Source organism: Sus scrofa, chromosome 4, assembly GCF_054392235.1.
Source record: "Sus scrofa isolate SSC_HxYL_T2T_F1_AM1 chromosome 4, Sscrofa_HxYL_maternal_Yorkshire_Landrace_v2.0, whole genome shotgun sequence".
NCBI lineage: Eukaryota > Metazoa > Chordata > Mammalia > Artiodactyla > Suidae > Sus > Sus scrofa.
This window is the reverse complement of record NC_139386.1, coordinates 61198174-61222864: the sequence shown is the minus strand read 5'-3', so window position 1 is coordinate 61222864 and position 24691 is coordinate 61198174. Positions and strand designations below refer to the sequence as shown.

Below are 24691 nucleotides of genomic sequence, written 5' to 3'. Positions count from 1 at the left end.
AGCAACTGAGTGGGAAAGAGGACTGGAAAAGCTGGGTGTGTAAGCCCTTGACACAAGGCTGAAAAATATAAATCAGTCATATCCAAAAATGTAAGTGTTCAAGCAACTGGACGTGAGATTTGCAAGCCACTCAGACACAGCAAAAATTGACAAGTTTCCTGGACCAGAATTCTCTGAGGTCACTGCTATGAGGTTCTAAGCAGAATGGCAAGTTTAGAAACCAGGATTCAGGAGTTCCTCATGCAGCTCAGTAAAATCGAATCCAACTAGTATCCATGAGGATGAGGGTTCAATCCCTGGCCCCACTCAGTGAGTTTCGTACCCAGGGTTGCCGTGAACTGCAGCGCAGGTCACAAATGTGGCTGGATCTGGCGTTGCTGTGGCTCTGGCGTAGGCTGGCAGATCTGACTGAACCCCTAGCCTGGGAACTTCCTTATGCCGCACTTGCGGCCCTAAAAATAAAAACAGAAAAGAAACCGGGATCCGCAGTGGAGGGATGGGCTCAGGCTGCAAAAGGCAGCTGCAAGATGTCCTGCCCAGCAGGCAGGAGCAGGGGACTCGAAGCGTCTGGGGTGACCCTCAAAGAAGCACCCTCCATCAGCAGGATGGAGGGAGCGCTGCGGGGAAGGAGCCCTGGGGTCCGCTTAATTGTTTCCGGCCTCCAGCCCAGATGGGTCTGGGAAGCAGGCAGAGCCCAGCTGCAGGTGGGAGGGCTGTGTGGCCAGCTGGGATGGAGCTGGAGGAGGCTGAGTCAGGGGAAATGCGAGGGCAGGTCGGGGTGGGGGCGGGGAGGATGCACTGAAAAGAATCCTTGACTGCTCTGGGGGAAGGAGACGGGTCATGGGTCACAAGTGGGGCAGGAATTTCCTTCCCGCTTTCTGTCTTTTCCTTCCTCTCTCTTCCCTCACAGGCCAGCAGCCCAAGGCAGGATGAGCTGTCTCAAGGAAGGAGAAATAAAAACAGCTTTAAAATGACTGGAGGTCATGTCCTGTTTGAAACAACAAGAAAAGAGAGCAGAGTGCCACCTGTCCCCTCCCGCAGAGACCAGGCTGCCTTGAGCTCCAGCCAAAGGGACAGCGAGAGAATTTCAGGATCGCCTCCATAGCCTTGGGTGGAGGCATGGACCCCCAAAATCTCCCTTCCTACTCCTTTTTTTTTCTTTAAAAAAAATATGGGGGGGGTTCCTGTTGTGGCTCGGCGGGTTGCAAAACTAACTAGTATCCATGAGGACGCAGGTTCGATGCCTGGCCTCGCTCAGTGGGTTAAGGATCTGGTGTTGCCATGAGCTGTGGTGTAGGTCATGGATGGGGCTCTGATCTCGTGTTGCTGTGGCTGTGGTGTAAGCGGGCACCAATTCCACCCCAGCATGGGAACTTCCATATACTGCAAGTGGGGCTCTAAAAAAGCAAAAAAAAAAAAAAAAAAAAAGGAGCCTTCATGAATTTGCATGTCATCCTTGAACAGGGGCCATGCTAAGCTTCTCTGTGTTGTTCCAGTTTTAGTATATGTGCTGCCTAAGCGAGCAGCCTTCCCACTCCTTTAAAGAAATCACTCACCGTTCCCATGTCAGCCCCGTTTCCGCAAGGTCTTCCTCCCCTGAGAGTTGAGTACAGAGGCTGTAATCCAAGAGGCCGTGCCTGCAGCTCTTTTATCCTTGACCCATATCCCTGCACACTTGGCCTAGAGCGCAAAGAGGAGAACCCCAGACACAATCAAACAGCCAGGCATTGAGCAATGCTATCAGAGTTCCTCTCTTCTAACTCGGTTTCAAATTGACTAATCACCTAAGAAATAGCCATGCCTTTTTAATTTTCAGATGAGGAGTTCTTGTTGTGGCTCGGCATAACAAACCCCATTAGTATCCCTGAGGATGCTGGTTAAATCCCTGGCCTCGCTCAGAGGGTTAAGGATACAGCGATGCCGTGAGCTGTTGTGTGGGTCACAGATGCGGCTCAGATCCTGTCTCGCTGTGGCTGTGGTGTAGGCAGGCAGCTGCACTCGGATTCAACCCCTAGTCTGGGAAATTCCATATGCCACAGGTTTAGACCTAAAAATAAAAATAAAATTTGGTTTCAGATGAAAGGTCTTCAGAATGTAAATCTTCTGCCTTTCTTCTTTCCAGTCGCCGATCTGTGGCGGCAAAGTTCACTGCTGTTAGTACTTCAATGCAGCAGCAATCCGCCCCCAAGGAACTTAAAAACAAAGAGACAAGATAGACCTCAGAGAGACAAAATGTAAAATTAGTATCTGGAAAAATAGGCCCTCACCTCAAAGCATCAAGACAGCTCCCTGAATATGTCAGATATTCACAGTGTTGGGTAGGACAGCAGAGGGGTCAACAAGCCACAGGACCATGGCAAGGCATGGTCCTGGGACCCAGGGACCTGTGCTGTGCACTGGCTCATGTGGTTCAATGGCGAGCAGAGCTCCACGGAGAGGGACGTGCATTAGGCTGACAGTAGCTCAAGGCATGAAACAGAAAGTTCTTTAACTCACCGAGCAATTGCTGAAAAAAAAGATCAGGATCCTCTCATAGACCCAAGGAGGTAGAGAGAGCCAAGAGCTGTGTTTTAGTCCCCTCATCGCTTCCGGTTCTTATAAAAAAAAAAAATTGTTTTTTGTTTTTAGGGCCACACCCACAGCAACCACAGCATATGGAAGATCCCAGGCTCCGGGTTGAATCAGAGCTGTAGCTGACAGCCTACGTCACAGCCACAGCAATGCCAGATCTGAGCCGTGTCTGCAACTTGCACCACAGTTCATGGCAACGCTGGATCCTTAACCCACCGAGCAAGGCCAGGGATTGAACCCACATCCTCATGGATATTAATCGGGTTCCTTACTGCTGTGCCACCACGGGAACACCGTGGTTCTTATAAATTGACTTGGTTACTTTATTTACAAATAATCTTGGTTATTGTAAGCCTTGGGTCAGGTGGAAATTTCAGTGCTTTTGCTAAATTCAGTCATCATTTACCAAGTGAACAAATGAATAAAATTAGGCTTCTGTGCCTGCAAGTCTGAGCCACAGGCAATCCCAAAACTGCAGCTTGGTCCTGCTGTATAGCACAGGGAACAATATCCAATCACTCGTGATGGAACATGATGGAAGATAATGCGAAAAAAAGAATGTATGTAAATGTATAACTGGGTCACTTGGCTATACAGCAGAAATTGACAGAACATTGTAAATCAACTATAATAAAAAAAATTAAAAAACAGATTGCAACTCAGGAGAGACCCTGCCTGTCTCTCCCCGGGTTTGAACCACCTGTCACCATTGCTTGTTGATCAAATGTGCAACTAACATGTTGTGAACACAGACAGAAACAAATAAAACCAGCTCTTTGACCAGGAAGGAAAACACTGATACAACAGAGAATAATATAAAGCAACACCTAACTATTAAATCACGTGGGTCAGGGGCAGGAAAGTAGGAATGGCTGAGAAGGGCCTTGAGGAAGAGATGGGCTTGAGCTGGCTCTGTAGGTTTACATGGATGAGAAACTGGGCCCTGGTGCCCCGGATAGGGACGGAAGTGTGTGGGACCTACAAAGAAGGTGGGGACCCTGAGAGCAGAAAGTTTTGGTTTTGAAGTGCTAGAAATGATGTCAGAGACTTTAGACTGACCAGACTTTGCAAGGTCTTAAACGCCAGGCTGTTGCAGGTTCTTGCAGCAGAAGCAGGCATAAGAAGCCTATGCTGCTTGGAGTTCCCGTTGTGGCTCAGCAATAATGAACCCAACTAGGCTCCATGAGGGCTTGGGTTCAATCCGTAGCCTCGCTTAATAGGTTAAGGATCCGGCGTTACCATGGGCTGTGGTGTAGGTTGCAGACACAGTTCAGATCTGGCGTTGCTATGGCTGTGGTGTAGGCTGCTCCCATTTGCCCCTAGCCTGGGACCTTCCATATGCCACAGGTGCAGTCCTTAAAAAAAGACAAAGAAAAAAAAGGAAGAAGAAGACTGTGCTGCTAATGGAGCACAAACTGGGTCACAGAGGACAGAGACTAGAAGTAAGAGAACAATTAACATATGAATGTGGGAATATGTGGCAAAGGGCTGTGGAGTCTATGTTTTAAGGTTTTTGTTTTTTGTTTTTTGTTTTTTGTTTTTTTGGTCTTTTTTCCTTTTCTAGGGCTGCTCCCATGGCATATGGAGGTTCCCAGGCCAGGGGTCCAATTGGAGCTGCAGCTGCCGGCCATAGCCACAGCCACAGCAATGAGCGGGGTCTGAGCCACATCTGCGACCTACACCACAGCTCACGGCAACGCCGGATCCCTAACCCACTGAGCAAGGCCAGGGATCGAACCCGCAACCTCATGGTTCCTAGTTGGATTCCTTAACCACTGAGCCACGACGGGAACTCCTATTTTTTAAGTTGTATTGAAGTATAGTTGATTTACAAGGTTGTGACCATTTCTGCTGTACAACAAAGTGATTCAGTCATACATAGACACACCTCTATTCTCATTCAGATTCTTTTCCCACATAGATTATCACAGAATATTGGGTAGAGTTCTCTGTGCCCTATAGCAAGTCCCTGTTAGCCAATCATAAGGGTGCATATGCCAATCCCAAACCCCAGTCCATCCCTTCCACACCCCAACCTGTCCCACTTTGGTAACCGTAAGTTTTTCAAAATCTGAGTCCATTTCTGTTCTGCAAATAAGTTCATTTGTATCCTTTCTTTTAGATTCCACATATAAGTGATATCATATGATGTTTGTCTTTCGCTGCCTAAATTCATTTAGTATGATAATTTCTAGGTCCATCCATGTTGCTGCAAATGGCATTATTTCATCCTCTTTGTGGCTGAGTAATACTCCACAATAGTCCTGCAGTGACCATTGGGCTGCATGTATCTTTTGGAATTATGCTTTTCTCTGGATAGATGCCCAAGAGTGGGATTGCTGGATTATATGATAGTTCCATATTTAGTTTTTTGAAGAACCTCCATACTGTTTTCCATAGTGGTTCCATAAATGTATATTCCCCTCACCAGTGTAAGAGGTTCCCTCTTCTCCACACCCTCTCTAGCATTTATAGTTTGTAGACTTTTTGTTGATGGCCATTCTGACTGGTGTAATGTGGTACCTCATAGTTGTTTTGATTTGCATGTCTCTAATAATTAGTGATGTTTCAAGTGATTTTTTTTTTCTTTTGGCCACCTGTATGTCTTCTTTGGGAAAATGTCTATTTAGATCTGCCTGTGGAGTCTATTTTCAAGGCTTTGTGCCTCCTTTAAACTCTCTAGATTTTTTTTTTCCTATGCTCTATTACTTCAGCTCAGCCCATTTTACTGGCTTCTGCTCTACATACATTATCTCATTTAACTCTCTCAACAAATGTGAGGTAAGTACTCTTTTCCCCAATTCGTAGGTGAGGAACAAAGAGGCCACCTGCAAGTTGAGTAACTTGCCTAAGGTCACGCAGCTGATTAGCAAATAGCTGGTCTGAGGCATAGATAGCCCTGAATTCAAACTCAGGTCTGCCTGAGCTGAAGGTTAACCATCATTTATGTGCATGAGAACAGTTTTCCTGCTATGTAGAGAAGTTAGAAAATATGATATCTTAGCAGAGGCTTTAAAAGTCAAATTCTATATTTGGCACCTAGCTTTTTGTGTGTGCTTTTATATTCATATCACATTGAGTCCAGGAAGAATTTGCTCTCAACAGGCATTAATTAAGCATAAGGAAAGTGAAATTCTTAAATTTATTCGTTTCTCAATAATATGAACAGGATCAGCATGAATTAACACAATCAAATAGGATTTAATACGCCAGATAAAAATTTGTTATTTTCCAAGTAATGAGGTCCAGGAATAAGCAGTTCTATAGTGGTGACAGAGGTGACCTTGAAGATGGAAGTTCCTATATTAAGAATGTTGGGAGTTCCCGTCATGGCTCAGTGGTTAACGAATCCAACTAGGAACCATGAAGTTGCAGGTTCAATCGCTGGCCTTGCTCAGCGGGTTAAGGATCTGGCGTTGCCGTGAGCTATGGTGTAGGTTGCAGACACAGCTCAGATCCCGTGTTGCTATTGTCTCTGGCCTAGGCTGGTGACTACAGCTCCGATTAGACCCCTAACCTGGGAATCTCCATATGCCAAGGGATTGGCCTTAGAAAAGGCAAAAAGACAAAAAAAAAAAAAAAAGAGAGAAAAGAGAATGTTGAAGCAGGGAGATAGGAATGTGGATCTTTGATGGTCCACTGGTGCCATTGTCACCAATGTAGAAGTCCATGATCCTGGTCAGCATTGAGGAAGTGAAGATGGGGAAGGAAAAATGTCCTGCCTCCATCTGTCCCTGTCATAAGGTGCACTTTCTAGAAGTCCCTCCCAACAAATTCCCCTGGGAACTAACTGGCCAATTCCCAGGAGAAAATGGGTTGGAAAAGTATCTTGTTCTAGACAGTAATGTGCTCAGCGAAAAATCTGTCACTCTGGAGAATAGATACTGAGCAGGCAACTAACAGTCTCTACCACTTAGATAACCTGAATCAGCAAGGAAGCCAAAAATTAATTGAAATTCAGACCATGTGCTAGGATTCCATTTGCATGTGAATCATGGAGAATCCGAGGCTCTTACAGCACTTTTCTACAGGCCAAAGAATACAAAGATTTAAAAATATATTTGCAGAATCTTAGGGATTGTTTGTTTGTTTGTTTTAATGATCTTTAGGTATTTTAATGAAAAAAATTTGCTCCTGTCAAATAAGGCTTAATTTCCTGAGACCTGTCAACATGTTCTCTTATTATATTTCTAGTATGAGCTCTTAGAATAATGAGGGATACACACACACACACACACACACACACACACACACACACACACACACGAAGGGTGAGAAATACAGCTACAGGGGTTGGGAAGGTGGATGCTGGATCTAGGGAGTATTAAACAGTGGAAATATGATGCTATTAAACAAAATGACCACCACTCTTCCCTGAGAGCTCAGCTTGTCCACAGAACTAAGTTTTATCTTGAGAATTTCAGGGTAAAAATTATGTAATATTTTAAAAGCCATCCCCAAAGAGGATCATCTTGCTTCCCTAGGACCACCAGAAGTGGCCTCTTATTGGTAAAATAGATTCCTCTGCACCCTTTGTTTTATTCCTAAATGGGTCAATATGTTTTAGGAATTAAGGCAGCCTTGGACACTTTTCAAGAAGGTCAGAGTTCAGTCAAGCAATTCTGATTTTAAAAACTCATGAGAAAAGGACCAGCTATCTCCCTGATTTCCCAGACTTGGCCAATTTAGAGTAAATACATGAAAACCGTCTCTTAACCATGATTCCAAATCTTCTGTATTATGCCAGAAAGAAAAATCTGCAGAAATTCAAAGAGCTGCCATTTGGACAGTTTAAAAATAAGAGAAAACCATTTTCAATGGACAGGAACATGGGAGAGCCATTATAAGACAGTGCTGAGTTGAGGTAAACAGTTGTAATTCACCTTTCAATAAAACAGTGACCTATTTTTAGAGACCAGGGGTTTCAGGGTTTCACCACTCTGGAAGTAAACATCATCATCTTCCTTTTCAATGAGCACAGCTGTCTGGGTGGGGATGTAAACATCCCCTGGCCCCGTTGTGAATCCAAACACAACAATGTCAGGCTGCCGGGTGAGAACCAGGAAATGAAGCTGATCGCAAATGGCACAAGAACCAATCTCTTCTCATTATCAAATGGAAATGTATTAAGACCTACCAGCTAGGTAATAGGCTTGGGACGCTTTTAGAAATTAGCCCTGTTGTCAATCCCTGCTTCTCCCAGAAGTGCAAAAATCCTGATGGAACTCTGTATTAATCTTATTTCTTACTTTCTACATTTTACAATGTTTTGACTTCTTAGGGAGCCTAGCTGGCTAGGGAGAGACTGCCTCCCAGGGTTAGACAACTCCTAAGATAATCACATGCCTATGAGCATACTTTTCATATGCCAGCCAAACAATTCAGAGTCCATATCCCCAAACTAGCTAATCCTTTTTTTTTTTTTTTGGCTTTTTAGGGCCTCATCTGCAGCATATGGAAGTTCCCAGGGTAGGGATCAAATCGGAGCTGTAGCTGCCAGCCTACACGACAGCGACAACAGCCACAGCAATGTGGGATCCAAGATGTAACTATGACCTACACCACAGCTCAGAGCAACGCTGGATCCCCAACCCCACTGAGCAAGGCCAAGGATTGAACCCACATCTTCATGGATATTAGTCAGGTTCATTTCTGCTGCACAACAATGGGAACTCCTAGCCAATCCCAAAATAGTTCCCCTGCTCTGCCCTGTCTTTTCCCCAGAAAATACAGCAAAGGCTCTGGCCTATGTTTTCCCTTCACTACTTTCTGTCTCCTGACCAACACTGGTGCTTCCCCACATGGCCCTGCATGATGTGGCATAACCCCTCCTTTTGGGAAGTGTAAGTCCCAGTTCTTTCTGTGCCCATCATCCAATCAGCTAGCCCAGTCTGTGGGCAGTTGGGTAACTATGACATTTGACAGGGGAAAATATTTTCTCAAGAGTGTAAGAGTGTCAGAAAAATCTCATCTCACAAGACTCCAATACAATTGTGTCCTGGCTTTCCTTTTATGCAAAGAACAAAAGGGGGGTTCCTTCCATACAGTACAGCTCTCTTAATCAGAATGCAGGATACAGACTCATACCATCTTTTTTCTCTTCTTCTTCTTTTTATGACTACATCTGAGGATACTAAAAAGTTAGGTTTGGGGGGGGGTTGTTTTTGTTTTGCTTTTTAGTGCCATACCTGTAGCATATAGAAGTTTCTGGGCTAGAAATCAAATCATAGCTGCAGTTGCCACAGTCATGGCAACACTGGATTCAAGACACATCTGTGACCTATGTTGCAGCTTGCAACAACGCTGGATCCTTAACCCACTGAGTGAGGCCAGGGATTGAACTTATTTCCTCACAGAGACATCAGGTCCTTAGCCAGCTGAGAACTCTAGAGTCAGACCCTCTTAACCCCCTGCTTGGACCACTGTGGGCTCCCCGACTCATATAACAGTAACAAACAGTGGCCCGTGGGCTGAGTCCTGGCCTGCAAATGGATCTTATTTAGCCATCATAAGTTTAAGTCAAATGTTTAAATACATTTAAGCCAACACTTAAGTCACAAAATTTCACACAAAAATCAAGATTTCCAGCTTCATTTAAAATTTGAGGGAGTTCCTGTTTGGCACAGCAGAAATGACCCTGACTAGTATCCATGAGGATGCGGGTTCACGATCCCTGGCCTTGCTCAGTGTATTAAGGATCTGGCCTTGGCATGAGCTGTGGTAGAGGTCGCAGACATGGCCTGGATCTTGTGTTGTTGTGGCTGCTGTATAGCTGGCAGCTACAGCTCTGATTCGACACCTAGCCTGGGAACTTCCATGTTTCATGGGTGTGGACCTAAAAAGCAAAAGAAAAAAAGAAAAGAAAACTTTTGTGGTGCTAGCCTGTTTTCCCACATGGCAACCACAAGCTAGAGGTGAGGAGAGTGTGTCACTTAAGTGAGCCTGTCCCTTCGGCCCCCACACCCAACAGATTGAGGACACAGAGAGTGTCAGTGGCCTCTTAGCCTTGCGCTCGCTCAGCTGACTACCTTAGTCTAGCTGTGCTTTTCTGCACCCCCACGGACAACAAATAAGGAGCTTTGGAACCAGACATTACCTGGGTCCAAACCTTGGGCCTCCCAATTGTGTTGCATTTGACCTCGGGCAGTTTTGCTCATGAGCTTGTGCCTCAGTAACCTCATCCTTAATTTGGAAGCATAATAATAGCACCTACATTGTACGAGGGTTGTGAGGATAAAAGAATTAAAAGCACTCAGAACATTGTCTAAGTGGCACAAAATAAGTGTACAAACAATGTGAGCTTTTAAAATCCGTGTCTTTCTTTGAAATTGAGTCAAGGGAGAGGGGATGGACTGAGAAGACCATGTGTTCAAAAAAGAAAAAAACAGGAGTTCCCGTTGTGGCGCAGCAGAAACGAATCCGACGAGGAACCATGAGGTTGTGGGTTCGATCCTGGCCTTGTTCAGTGGGTTAAAGATCTGGCATTGCTGTGAGCTGTGGTGTAGGTCACAGACGCGGCTTGGATCCCGGGTTGCTGTGGCTCTGGTGTAGGCCAGCAGCAACAGCTCCAATTAGACCCCTAGCCTGGGAACCTCCATATGCCACAGGTGTGGCCCTAAAAAAAGACAAAAGACAAAACAAAACAAAACAAAAACTGAGAAAACGTTTCTTGGTGGAATGAATACAATTCACTCCCAGATGTTTAACAGGCAAAGCACCAGCCAGCTCAGCCAGCTTCATCCAGTCGCTGCCTTTCCAGACTTTATAGGCAAATGCCATATAATAGAGCCCAGCTCCAGGCTCTCAACCTGGGCCAACATGTGATTTCTTCCCAGAAAAATCATCCCAGAGCAAAGCTCTATTCATTTCCCTCGGCCTTTGGAGGAGCCAGCCTCCCTAGTCTGACAGCAAGGTTCCACATGATCAGCCTGCCTTCCAACCAATGAACTACTGAAATCTGCCCCAGATAAACCCCCGAACACCTTTCAGATGAACTCGGAACACCTCTCACACCTACTGTGCCTGAGGCCACCTCTGGACCTGGTCCCTGCTGTTGGCTCACCCTGTCACGTTCTTTCTTCCCCTGCGCATGGCATGGTCAGATCCCACTCATCTCCAGGTTTAACACAAAGGGCCACTTCTTCATGAAAATGCCTTAATCACTTTACTTGAAAAATAAGCTCATCCTCTAAACTCCCCTATCATTTCTCTCACAGCGTTTTATACTTTCTACATGAAATTTCAGTTAAGGGTATACGTCTCTTCTTTTTTCCCACAAAATTCTAGGATTCTTAAGACCAATCCTTATTTTTTTTTTTTTTTTTTAAGGGATGCACCTGCAGCATATGGAGGTTCCCAGGCTAGGGGTCGATCAGAGCTGTGGCTGCTGGCCTATGCCACCACTACAGCAACACCAGATCCGAACCACATCTGTGACCAATACCACAGCTCATGGCAAATCAGATCCTTATAACCCACTGAGCAAGGTCAGGGATCAAACCTGCATCTTCATGGATGGTAGTCAGATTCGTTTCCGCTGAGCCAGGACGGGAACTCTGATTCTTTATTTCTCAAAGCACCAATCCCAGAAAAATGCATTGAATGTGAGATTAAAAGAATAGAGGATAACTTTTTCCCCTTTTTAAAATATCTTCTAAGATATAGTCTGGGTTTTGGTACAAAACAGAAGTCAGCTAATAGACACAGACTCTCTCAACTTCCCAGAAAAGTAGGAGAAGGTGAGTCAGGGGAGGTGGAGATGGGAAGCTGGTGGGAGGCAGGGAGAAAAGAAAAGAAAAATGCACTGTCAAGTGAGAGCCAGAATTGGGAGGAATCTTCAGAGATTTCAAGATCAGTGGGACTGGATACAGAAATATGAATCCTGGTGCACGAATGCAAGGCCACTTGAAACAGAGTAAACCTGCCTCTACCTGGAAGGGGTATCCCTCCCACCCTCTACAATGCAGTCATAAATCAAGTTTGCAAGTTATGAGAAAACAGAACCACCTTTAAAAGTAAGGACATAGGAATTCCCATCACAGCTCAGTGGGAATGAACCCGACTAGGAACCATGAGGTTGCAGGTTCGATCCCTGGCCTAGCTCAGTGGGTTAAAGATCCGGCGTTGCTGTGGCTATGGTGTAGGCCAGTGGCTACAGCTCTGACTAGACCCCTAGCCAGGGAACCTCCATATGCCACGGGTGAGGCCCAAAAAAGACCAAAAAAAAGTAAGGATATAAAAAGAATGGAAAAACTACCAGGGAATAAATTAAGAAAGTTGTCAATAAAATAATGGAAAGAAAGAACAAATGAATAAACAAAAGAAAGAAAGGAAGAAAGAGAGAAAGAAGGATGTAGGGAGAGAGGAAGGAAGGAAGATGCAAATACACCAAAAGTTAAGATTGCTGGGATTACATACTTTTTCCCTTGGGCTGATTTATACTTTATAATTATTCTAGAACTGCTTCTATAATAACAAAAAAGTAAATACCATTACTAATTTTAAGTTTTTTAAAATACAAAATAAAACGACATTAGATATCATATTGCCTCTTAGAATAGACATTTTAACTATTAGTTACATTTATAGTTAGCATTTATTAGGCACTTACTGAGCACTGAATAACATGCCATGGTATATTTCCACCTCAATTTGTTGTCAAGGCATTTATGTTTGAGAAGCTGAGGTCCCGCAAAATTCAACAGCTTGCTTCAGATCCCATAGGTAGGAAATGGTAGGCGCCAGGTCCAGACTTCTCAGATTCATTCCGTGGCTTTAGCTCACACAGGGGGAATATGCACAGTCCTGCAGGGGGCGCTGGGAGACACCGTCACGTGTTGCGGATATAAGAAGAAATAGTACAACCTTTCTAGAAAGCAGTTGTGAGGTAAATGTCAAGGGCTTTAAAAATTCTTTGCAAGTAATAACTCTAGGAATACATGCTGAGCACATATACTGAGAGTCTCCAAAATTTACAAACAGGATGTTCACAGCATCATTACTTATTATGGTGAGAAAATGCAAACAACTATATGTCAAAGAAGGGAAGCAGTTAAATAAATTATAGCGTCTCAATTTAAAATTATTTTCAAAGTCCTCAGTGACATGCCAAAATCTTAAATAAAAGCATAATATGAAAGCAAATTTCATATAATTCTGTTTTGAAAATATATGGAAATCTATTTACATATACATGCATAGAAAAAGAACTAGGGGAAAAATCACACAGCTGGTATTTATTGAGATGAAATTAAAAAATTGATGAATAATAAATTTTCTTTTACATGATTCATTCTTTAAAAGCCTGATTTGGAGTTCCTGTCATGGCTCGGCAGAAATGAATCTGACTAGCATCCATGAGGATGCAGGTCCAATCCCTGGCCTTGTTCAGTGAGTTAAGAATCCGGTGTGGCCATGAGCTGTGGTGTAGGTCACAGATGTGGCTCAGATCTGGCATTGCTGTAGGCCAGGAGCTGCAGCTACATCTCTGATTCTGATTCGACCCCTAGCCTGGAAACCTCCATATGCCACGGGTGCAGCCCTAAAAAGATAACAACAAAAAATCCTGATTTATACTCAACTTTCTGGATTGCACCTATTGCCTCAAAACCACCTTTACTTACAAGAAATGTTTTCAGATTTTAGGTTAATTCCTAGAATATAAGTAAATGTTAAGTATTCTATATGAGCAATATTAAAGTTAATGTAACACAACAGATTTAATTCACATGGAACTGCAACATTAAAATGTGATCACTATTAGAAATAAAATTAGAAATTGTTTCATTTGCAGCAAACATCAGTTTCTCTTGAAATCAACCTGCTGGAAAAATAAGATAAGCATAATTATTCCATGCTGCATAATTGGAGGGTGATTCCTGTTCAGAATGATGACTGAAGGCATGGTAAGACTCTGAAATGTCTCCTAAGTCACCACAGAAAGGCTGCATTGCCCTGCATTATGTAGGTTCATTGTTAAGACTATTTTATTGCTCTGAATGCTCCGAAAATTGGCTAATCTACATTTGGCAGGTATAGTTACTTTCAATAAGCTAATACTGTCTGTTGGCCTGAATGCCCCAGTCCCCCACGCTTTTAAATAAACTGGAGTGCACCATATATTCATCAGAATTTGTTCAGAAAAATGGAGAGTGTGAAATGCCTCTGAGCTCTTTACTGTTTACACTTATGACGTGGGGGCTGGGAGTTACAAAAACAAAGACTATACGGGACTGAAAAGAGAAAGAAAACCTCCAGGTGGTCCAAGAGCAGCTTAGAAGGACCTGTCTAAAGATAATGCAATGTTGGAACTGCCCAAGTTCTATTAGCAAAAGTTGAAGTTCCATTAGCAAAAGGGAGACTTAAGCACAACGGCTGAAAAGAGGTTAGAAGCCAGAAGAATTTTGGCAAGGGCTGAGCTTGGAGTGTGTCCGGCTGTGGGAACTGCAGGATGCTCTCAGCAAAGGACAATGGCAGCAGGAACAATTCTTCTCAGTGTTCCCTGGTGGAAATGCAATGCACTGCTATCCTGAGAAACAGAAAAGCTGGCCGCAGGGGCTTCGGGTTTGAGGTCAGCACCCTGAGCAAGGATCACCCATGTTGTCCTTCCCAAGCGCTTCTTTGGACTTCCTGAAATCACATGGTGGCTGCTTGGGTCCCCCTGGGGAGTAAAGAGCTATGCAGACCAAGACATAGAGAAGGTAGGCTGGTGAGCAGCGCTGGGGGAATGGGGGTGGGGGGGCGGGCGGGCATTGTTTACCAAGAGCCACAGGGAGAATGGCAGGTGAGCCAGCACCACAGCTGCCTTGTAGATTCTAGATCCACCCATGGACAGACCACGTTTGAGCAGGAGGCAGTACTTATCCCCAGAAATAATTACCATTGTACCAGGAAATGCATGAAGCCATTGGCTAAACGTCATGTGTCCGACTAGAGCTGTGCTGTCCACTATGGCAGCCACTAGTCATGTGTGGATACTTAGTTAAATTTAATATAATTACAAATTCAGCCCCTCAGTCACTCTAGCCACATTTCGTGTGCTCCATAGCCACATGTGGCCAGTGGCTACTGTAGAGGACAGTGCAAATATAGAAATATTTCCATCACAGAAATTTCTCTTGAACTTATATTGAAGGCAACATTGGTAGATAAATGGAGCAGAATAAAAGAAGCTGATGAATTTTTAAGACAAGATACAAGAACTCAATGCATGTTTGTGCTTATAACTGGCTGCTTTGAGCTAGGCCCCTCTGGGCCACCAGGTATACCAACTGATCCCCCTTTTTGCTGGGAATGTTTAAGAAGCATCATGATAGTGGTTGGGCAGCACCTGGAACAGAGCATCAGACTCGCTTAACAGTTTCAGGAACCACAGGAAAAGCCAAATTTTGAGATAAAGTCTATTCTCTTGGGCTCTGTCTGCTTCTGAGCAGCTCTTTGCCCAAAGGCAATAATTGACTATTCTCAAAAGCAGAAAAGTAAGTTTTAAAATGTATTTTGAGTTCCCACTGTGGCTCATCAGGTTATGAATCTGATATAGTGTCCGTGAGGATGCATGTTCAATCCCTGGCCTCAATCAGTGGGTTCAGGATCCAGTGTTGCCACAAACTGCAGTGCAGATTGCAGATGTAGCTCGCATCTGGCATTGCTGTGCCGTGGCAGAGGCTGGCAGCTGCAGCTCCAATTCCACCCCCAGCCCAGGAATTTCCATATGCCATAGGTACAGCTGTAAAAAGGAAAAAAAATTATTTTTCCACTCCAGTTCTCTAAGACCAGTTGTCATCTCCCCAACTGGTGGAGAATCTCAGTAGGATGGCGCAGTTCTCCTCAGCTTGAAGACAGGTAAGAAAAGGGGCAAATGTTTGTGACTCAAGTGTACTTTCCAGAGTAATTTTAGCATTTATTAGTCATTGTATGTTCTAGAATACATGGGTGTCTCTAAGGACCTTCTGCTTCCTGTGGCTGATGTTTTAACCTCACCCCACCTTGGTGAGGTTCATGCAGCTCGAGAAGAATGTTCTTGGGCTCAACAATTGACAATATCTGAAGCACAATAAGTCAATCTTTTTTTAAAAAATGGGGCTGAAAGTCAAACCTTGTAAAATAATTCAGACATTTTATAGTGTTGTTCTGATTACATACAATTCCCACAAGAAGGGAAGTACCTTTAAAATAAGGACTATTCAATACTAGTACAGGATTTCCTCTTGTTGTTGATAATTTCCTCCTAACAGAAGACATGACACAGTCCAAACCAAATTCAAAGGAGGTGTTCAGAGACAACTCGGCATCTACGTTCTGCAGGGAACATTGTTCAATCTAATTGATGTTTTCCTTGCAAAGCAATGGTGAGTGGAACTATTATTATCCAGATCAGAATAGGTTCCCCCTTAAACTGAGGATCCCCCCACCCCCACCCCGTTTTATATATAGTCAGAATCACAAAGTGTACCTTTCCAAAGTCAACTTCTCCATGAAGTAAGTTACAAACAATAGGCCAATTTAAATGCCAAATTATGTTCTCACTCAGCAGGCAAAGCTTTACCAGCCATAGAGTTTGAAAGCATAGAGATTCTGGTTCAACCATGACATTTTCAATGGATTCTATCTTCTCAGCAAGTGTGGTGCCCAGGAAAGGGTCCTCAACCTCCATGAAGTTAAAGAGCTTCCTCTTTGCTAGAACAAAGTATATCTACGCATCAGTTGAAGTTACCTGGAGGCGCTGATGCTTTCATTACACAGGGTCAAGTTCTCGAGGCAGAAAAATAAACCTTGATTCTTGTATATACAACGGCAGTAAATCTGTAAGCACATTTTGGCAGGACATTTTTCCAATTTCCTCCCTTCAGTCAGAGAGGCACAATTCAACCTTTGCAATTTGGCCAGACTTTCTAGAAATAAACTAAGGTTAGCCTTTTATCCAATGACATAAACATACCTAATGGAGAAGATGGTTTCTACATTAAGGCGAATTAGATGAAAGTTATCATTATGAAAAAGAAATCTGCCTAGAAGAGGGGAAAGGTTAATAGAAAACTTCTAAGAGCCCATCGTCACACAGACTTTTTAGAATTTTAGCCTGAGAACATCATAAAATGGGAGGACACCCCTCAGCATAGCCCAGAGCACAGCTACAGGCATTCAAGAAATGGATACATGGAAGTTCCCTGGTGGCCAAGTGGTTAAGGATTTGGCATTATCACTGCTGTGGCACTGGTTACTGCTGTGGCACAGGTTCGATCCCTGGCCTAGGAACTTCCACATGCCACAGGCATAGTCAAAAAAAAAAATGGATACATGAAGAATGAACTTAATATTCTGTAACAGTATAATTGCCATAGTTATACTGTCAGCTTTCCAAGTCATACCAGCCATCTGATGGCTAAAATAAGTTCACAATAGGAGCAACAAAACCACTATTTCTTTGGCTTTATTTGCTCCCACTAGGATGTATGTAAAAGTTAAGAGGGTGAGCTCAAAATGCAGACAGATCAAGTTAGAATTCCTGCTCCGGAGTTCCCGTTGTGGCTCAGTGTTAACGAACCTGACTAGCATCCATGACGACTTGGGTTCAATCTCTGGCCTCACTCAGTGAGTTAAAGATCTGGCGTTGCCATGAACTGTGGTGTAGCTCGGATCCCTCGTTGCTATGGCTGTGGTGTAGGCCAGCAGCTGCAGCTCCAATTCAGCCCCTAGCCTGGGAACTTTCATATGCTGCACCTGCGACTCTAGAAAGACAGAAAAGGAAGAATTCCTGCTCCAGTACTGGCTAGATGTGTGCTCGTCCTGGGCAAGTTACTTACTTTTTTTTTTTTTACTTCTTAAAAAGATTATTATTATTATTAAAGTATAGTGGATTGACAATGTTTTGTGAAGTTCTGTTGTACGACAAAGTGACCCAACCACACACATTTCCCTGTGCTGTATGGTAGGGTCCCATTGCCCATCCATTCCAAATATAGTAGTTTGCATAAAAAAAAAAAAAAAACCAAAATGCCCATCCATTTCACTCCCTTCCCCTTCCCTCTTGGGAACCCCAAGTCTGCTCTTCTTGGCCATGATCTATTTCTATTTGTTTGTTTGTTTGTTATTTTTAGATAGGATCATCTGTTCCATATTTTAGATTCCACAAATAAGTGATAACTTATAGAATTTGTCTTTTTCTTTCTGGCTTACTTCACTTAGTATGAGAGTCTCTACAGCCATCCATGTTGCTGCAAATGGCATTAGTTTGTCTTTTTTATGGCTGAGTAATATTCCATTGTATATATGTACCACATCTTCTTAATCCGCTCATCTCTTGGGAGACATTTAGGTTGTTTCCATGTCTCTGCTACTGTGAATAGTGCAAGTTACTGACTTTCTCTGGAGACTCAGTTTCCTCATCTGTAGAGCAGCTATAGTCATGAAATCTACTTTACTATGGTGTGATTATTAAAGGAGACAGAGTGTAGATACCTGGTCCATGGTAATCATACATTACGATAAACTCTTATGTTATTATAAGCTTACACTATTGAACTACTATCATCATAGCAGTATTATTATTATAGCATCATTATTATTATTACGTTGTTGTGGCTGCCTTGTGCCACTTGTGGTGGTTACTGGCCAGCCCACCTCCCCATGGCCAGCTCTTATCATGGCCCAGGTAAAGCTCACAAGGTCTTCTGACCTCACAATGACATTTTTCTCTTCTCCTTTTCGTTTTTCATTTGCTAAAATTTTATGGAAGTAGAGTTGATTCTGCTTGTTGATTCACAATGTTGTGTGAATTCTCTTCTCCTTCTTAACAGCTGCTACCAAAGTCATCAGCATCACCTCGAAATCGCCAAGACCTCAGAAGCATCATGTCTTCCCTTCATCCTTTCCAGATGCTCTGTGCTCAGAAGACTTCCTTTTCAGACTAGCAGTTGGGGTGGGGACTGGTATGGGGGAGGGAGTGGCTAGTTCCATTGGGTTTTAACAGTGACCTGTGGAGAAAATAACCTTTTGCCCCAAATCACACTGAGCTGTAGTTCAGCCTGGGGTTCTCAGTGCTATTAGAGCCATTTTAGTGAAACATCTTTTTTTTTTTTTTCCCCTTCTTAGGGCCACAACTGCAGCATATGGAAATTCCCAGGGGCTGTATCAGAGCTGCAGCTGCTGGCTTACCCCACAGCCACAGCGACACCAGATCCAAGACACATCTGTGACCTACACCACAGCTTGCAGCAACACTGGATCCTTAATCCACTGAACAAGGCCAGGGATCAAACCTACATCCTCACAGACACTACGTGGGTCCTTAACCTGCTGAGCCACAATGGGAACTCCATGAACCATCTTTTCAATTTTCAGGACCCTTTTTATTGCAGATCCCAGCATTTGTCCTTGGGGACTGACTGGAAGAAAATCTAGACAACAGACACCACATTGCATTCAAAGCAAACCCTTCAGTTCCAAGGCTGGTTGTCCTTGTTTTACTCAATTCCCTCTTCCCTTGAATTCTTCCCAGGAGTCACCCGAGTCCTTCCTATAACTACTGTCCCTAGATAAGCACAGACCTGACTGCATCCTTGGGTAGAGGCAGCATGGGGACCCTAAGTGAGGCCTGTTCCCCCCAATCCCCCACCCCCACAAATCTAGCTCTGCATCAGAATTGAAGAGTGATGCTTGGAGCTTTGAATTATTTGGCCAAAACACCATTAAATACCACATGATAAAATACTAAAGACCTAGCCCAGATCCCTGCACGGGGTATAGAGGTTTTAGCAAGTGGAGGGTCCAATCCATTGACATTACTGCACTTTTCCGAATACACTTTTTCAAGGGGACCCCATCCCAAACTCACCAGGGATCCCCAGGTTACAACTCTTCAATTTTCTCACTCCCCAAACACTTGTCTTTTTTTTTTTTCTTTTTCTTTTCTTTTTGGCCAGCCCATGGTCCTGAAATCAGATCAGAGCCACCGTTGCAGCCTTAACCCACTGTGCCAGGGGGGTATCCAACCTGCCTCCTGGCCTTGTAGAGACATCACTGATCCATTGCGCCATAGCAGAAACCCCCCCGCCCCAACACACCTTTTGTTCCACGGCCTCTTTTGTCAGGTGTCCTTGGCTATGCTGTGCCTCTGTCATCATCCCTGTTTCCGAGAAAGCTCAAGGGGTTTATTTTTCAGTGAGAAAGGGAAAACAGTGGAAACCTTAATAAAGCCCACTTGGGGTGGATCCAGATTTTGTAGAGCCTAAAGCTTATAAACTTGGGGGCCACCTAAAGTGCACCAAATAATTGACTTTCACACATTTTGAGCAATCAGACAGGCACATGGCCAAGCCCTCCGGGGTTTCCGGAGGGGCAGGTGCAGGGGCCCGGAAGTCCCACCAACCACCTCTGACTTTTCCTGAGGTCCTCGCTGCCGAGTGCCGGTGTGTCTTACATGCGGGCGGCAACCTCAGTGTAAACAGGAACGACTAGGTCGTTCAGATGCCTGTTTTAAGGCTGCATATAGATCTGCAGGAGCACAGGGGTGGGGAGAGGGCTGCAGGCGCGGGGGGCGGTGGACTGCGCCCCTTACACTTCATTAACTCTGATGTCGACATGGCAGGCTGACCACAAACACACCCAAAGGTAACATTGTTGTGTCGCCTTAACTTGATTTGGCCCCATGCTCCTCTTTGTCAGGTAGTCTGGGGCTTTTCTTTTTTGTTGTTGGTTTTGAATTTAGTGTCTTTGCTGTGACCTATGCTGAAAAACAGTCTTTTTTATCTGGTTGCCTTGAGCATCCCGGAAGGTCCCGGACCCCCACCCCAGAGGGGAGGAGTGGAGTATTGTTTTGTTTTGTTTTGTTCCTAAACTTGACAAATAATAGAAGAAATGATATTGTTTGTATTGGGTGCACCTGCTTCCCCAAACCAGGGTGAGGTGTTTTGTTTTTTTTTTTCCCTCTCCACCCCCCACTCTCCTTTTATCTTGGCTGTGCATCCTTTGTTGTTTGGTGGGAATTTCAGTGGCTCCTGCTTTCTTAGAGAACTTCCTATCCCAGGGAATTCAGAGATTCTCCCCAGGGGCCCCCAGACACTGTATTGTTTTATTCTCCCCACTCAACCCCACCCCCATTCCATGTAAACCTCATAAACACACACCCAAACACACAAGATGTTTTTAAAGGAGCAAAAGGAACGAAATCCTGGAAAGATTTCCTCCGTATGTGCTTCATATGAATGTATGTGTGCACATGTGCGAATGTGTTTTTACACACAAAAGTCCATGTTACTAAAAAAAGAAAGGGAGGAGTTCCTGTCCTGGTACAGCAGAAACACCGACTAGGAACCATGCGGTTGCAGGTTCAATCCCTGGCCTCGCTCAGTGGGTTATGGATCTGGTGTTGCCATGGGCTGTGGTTTAGGTTGCAGAGGAGGTTCTGATCCTTCATTGCTATGGCTCTGACGTAGGCTGGCGGCTACAGCTCCGATTGGACCCCCAGCCTGGGAACCTCCATGTGCCCCGGGAATGGCCCTAGAAAAAAGACAAAATAAAATAAAATAAAGTGGATTTGGATTTATCTCTTTATATCATATTAGTTTGTGTTAGTGCCCATTACATACATCGAATGGGGAACAAAGGTAGTCCCTTAGATAAGATGAAATTCTCCTTTCATGTAAAAGATGTTCAAAGGTATATTGTCCAGGGTTCCGAGATAGCATTAGAGACCCAGGCTGCCATCTTCCTTCCATAGCCATCCTCAGGCCAAGAGAGTTGCTATACTTAATGGCCACCATGTTCTCCTTCTAGATAAGGTGAAGGAGAAAATATGGGAAAACAAAAGGTTCCCTTGGTAGCTGAGCCTCAAGGAAGCACTGCACTGGAAATCTCACTCACCATTTTGCTTATATCTCATTGGCCAGAATCAGTCACGTGGTCAACCCTACTTAGAAGGATGTATATGCACTCTTTTAGCAGGACACGCTATTGCCCCAAATAAACACTAGGGTTAAGTTACTAAAGAAGAAAGGGAGAATGGATATTGGTGTCAAATAGCAACCTTGCTACCTTATTCAACATTGCTTGGCCCGATTTCAACCTGAAGTAGCTGTTCCACTTTTCAACTCTCTAACCCTTCTTTGAGACCTCAAAATTTCCCAAATCCCTGTGACATTTTCACCAGTCTTTGAAAAAATGAGCCAGAGAATTGGTATTTTTCAAATGCTAATTTTACAGTAAAATGTATTTGGCTTAAAGAATAGCCCTTTATTTCATAATTATTTTCACTTTTTCTCTCACATGAAAATTTGCTTTTTTTCATGAAATGTTCATGGAAGAGATTGTTTATTTTTGTTAAGGCCTTTACTTTGAAAAACAAAAATTTGGAACTCTACATCAGTCACCTGATTTTTTTTTTTTTTTTTTTGTAAACTGGTTCTTTAAGTTCAAAAGTCTAGGGGCACTGCTTTAGTTCATTTGCTTAGTTGTCTCCCTGGTCTCCCTCCTTTGGGGACCGAGTGTTAATGACAAAACTATATCCCATCAATAATAATACAGAAATAGAGAAGAGAGGTGTAGTTCACTCAAGAGGAACATCAACCTTCTCTGCTCTTGATACAAGAGACCCTCATAAGAGTGATGTCCTCAACATACAGAAATGAGGACCCGGCTCCCAAACTCTGCCTGCCAGAGTTCAAATCCTGCTCCCAGAACATACTAGCTAAGTGACAGTAAATATGTTCCGTGAACTCCTTATGACTAATTTTTAAAATCTATACAATGAAGATAATAACAGGATCTCTCTTAAAAGCTTTTTATGAGGATTAAATGAGAAATATATATGGAAAGAGCTTAGCATGGTGCCTGAACACATAAGATGCTATCAATTAATGTCCCTTATTAGCACAGGTTTTGATTCAGCTGTGAATAACTAAAAAGCCAAAATTATTAATGGCTTAAATGCAGAAATGTTTGTTTTTCTCTCATGGGATCAAAGTCCAGAGGCAGTCAATCCAGAGCATGGCTGGAGTTCCTTGAGCCTCAGAGACCAGATCCTTCCATCTTTTTGCTCCACCACCCCTGGCTCATTGCCTCCAGATCCAAGATGGCACTGGCACTCCAGCCAACATATTCACCCCCAAGAAGCAGAAAATGCACAGAAAACTACACCTCTGTCTTAACTTCCAAAAATCCTGCACAGCACTTCTGCTGACAGCACACTGGGCAGCATTTAGTCCCATGATGACACCTAGCTAAAGCGGAGACTTAAGACTGGGTGCATTGCTGTCCTGCATAAAAATTGAGATTCCATTAATTTAAAAAAGGAGAGAATGAATGGTGGAGTTGGCAAGCAGTCATCTCTGCCTCAGATAATAATGGCTATTGATGCTCTTGTTGTTATTACAGAAGACAGGACACTGGGAAGTGGGAGTGGATGGGAGCCAGGATTCTGAGAGTCAGCACTGTCAAAGGTGATGAGTGAAAGTACAGGAGCAAGTAGAGTCCTGGAGCAGTGATAAGAACAGAGTTTCCAGAATCCTCTAGGACTGGTTACACCCATGGATCTCCAGGTTTCCAAAATCCCCACTCCCCATCCCACTCAAATCCGATTCAGTATAGTGGGATCAACCTAAATAATCTGTATTTTTGTTGACAAGCCCTCAGGTGACTGATGTAGGCAGGCCCATGTACCAATCTGTTTTATGTGTGCAGTTACTTCTCTGCTGGAAGTACTTATAGGATTTCTGCTTCAGTGGAGGTACAACATTGTGGCTGACCCTGGGCTGTGGGAAGGTGAGGGGAATGAGTATAGAAGACATTTTTACCCCCTCACCATTCACTTAGCGATCCAATGTTTTCATCGAATGAGAAAGGATATACATAGACATTATGTTATTTAATTTTTAAATAACTTCATCAAATTGAATTGCTCAGAGCATCTAATATAAAACAGCAAGAACATATAAATATCTTTATGAATGCAAAGATGGGTTTCCTCCACAGCTGTTGACAACCTCATGTCCAGAAACCATGTCGTTGGAGACGGGGGAAGAGGGGCAGTTTCGCAGCTCCAGATCAACAGCCAAGGTTCATTATCTTTGGAAGGGAGCCAAGCTCCATATCGACAAGAAAAATGAAAGTTAGTTCAGCCCTCAGGAAATATTGACAATCAGCGTTGACAATGAGGACCAGAATTTATGTCCCACCCACTCTGATTGCGGGGCCAAGTCTTCGGCTTTCATACACGCTTCCTGACTAAAGGCACACAGGCTGCAGCCTGCTTGGCTGTACTCCGGTCAGCTTCGTGAGCAACCTCCCTTTCAGTGTCTGGACTGTCCCTTCTTGCCTGAGTATTTGGCCCCAAGCTCCCCATCACTCTCCTCTTATTTTCCTAAAGCTGCAATTAGCAACCTTGGCTGCATATATTTTTGAATTACCTGTAAAATTTGTTTTAATACTAATACCGCTCCAGAGCTTCTGATTTAACTGGTCTGGGTGTGGGTTGGCCATGGGGAGGGTTCTCAGTCTCCCCAGGTGACAGGGGATGCTCCCCTGCAGCATCATTAACAGGGAGTTATCATGTATTCAGATCTTTACTGAAGTTTCCCAGTTAGGAAGTCATAAGTATGGCAGAAGGTGAAAAATAAGTTCAAAATCAATTTAAAATACTTGTGTGGGGGAGTTCTTGTCGTGGCTCAGCGGAAACGAATCCGACTAGGAACCGTGAGGTTGCGGGTTCGATCCCTGGCCTTGATCAGTGGGTTAAGGATCTGACATTGCCGTGAGCTGTGGTAGAGGTCACAGATGCAGCTCCGATGGTGTTGCTGTGGCTATGGTGTAGGCCTGCAGCTGTAGCTCTGATTGGACCCCTAGGCTGGGGACTTCCATATGCCGAGGGTGCAGCCCTAAAAAGAAAAAAAAAAAAAATGTGTGGATTTCCTGTTCTGGCTCAGTAGTAACAAATCCGACTAGTATCCATGAGGATACGAAGATGCAGGTTCAATCCCTGACCTCGCTCAGTGGGTTAAAGATTGGGCATTGCCATGAACTGACACAGCTCAGATTCCATGTTGCTGTAGCTGTGGTGTAGGCCAGCAGCTGCGGCTCCAATTCTACCCCTAGCCTAGAACTTCTATATGCTGTGGGTGTGGCCCTAAAA

General features: G+C 44.0%; 1 long non-coding RNA gene and 1 other non-coding gene across 2 annotated transcripts; one reads left to right on the top strand and one right to left on the bottom strand.

Annotated features, from left to right (window-relative positions):
- Window positions 1-1419: 1419 nt before the first annotated feature.
- On the bottom strand, window positions 1420-1526 carry LOC146403824 (U6 spliceosomal RNA). The gene has a single exon (XR_014845053.1). It is a non-coding gene; the product is annotated as a U6 spliceosomal RNA (small nuclear RNA).
- A 14252-nt stretch (window positions 1527-15778) lies between these two features.
- Window positions 15779-21108, top strand: LOC146403823 (uncharacterized). The gene is made up of 2 exons (XR_014844990.1): window positions 15779-15917; window positions 18366-21108. It is a non-coding gene; the product is annotated as an uncharacterized LOC146403823 (long non-coding RNA).
- Window positions 21109-24691: the final 3583 nt, after the last annotated feature.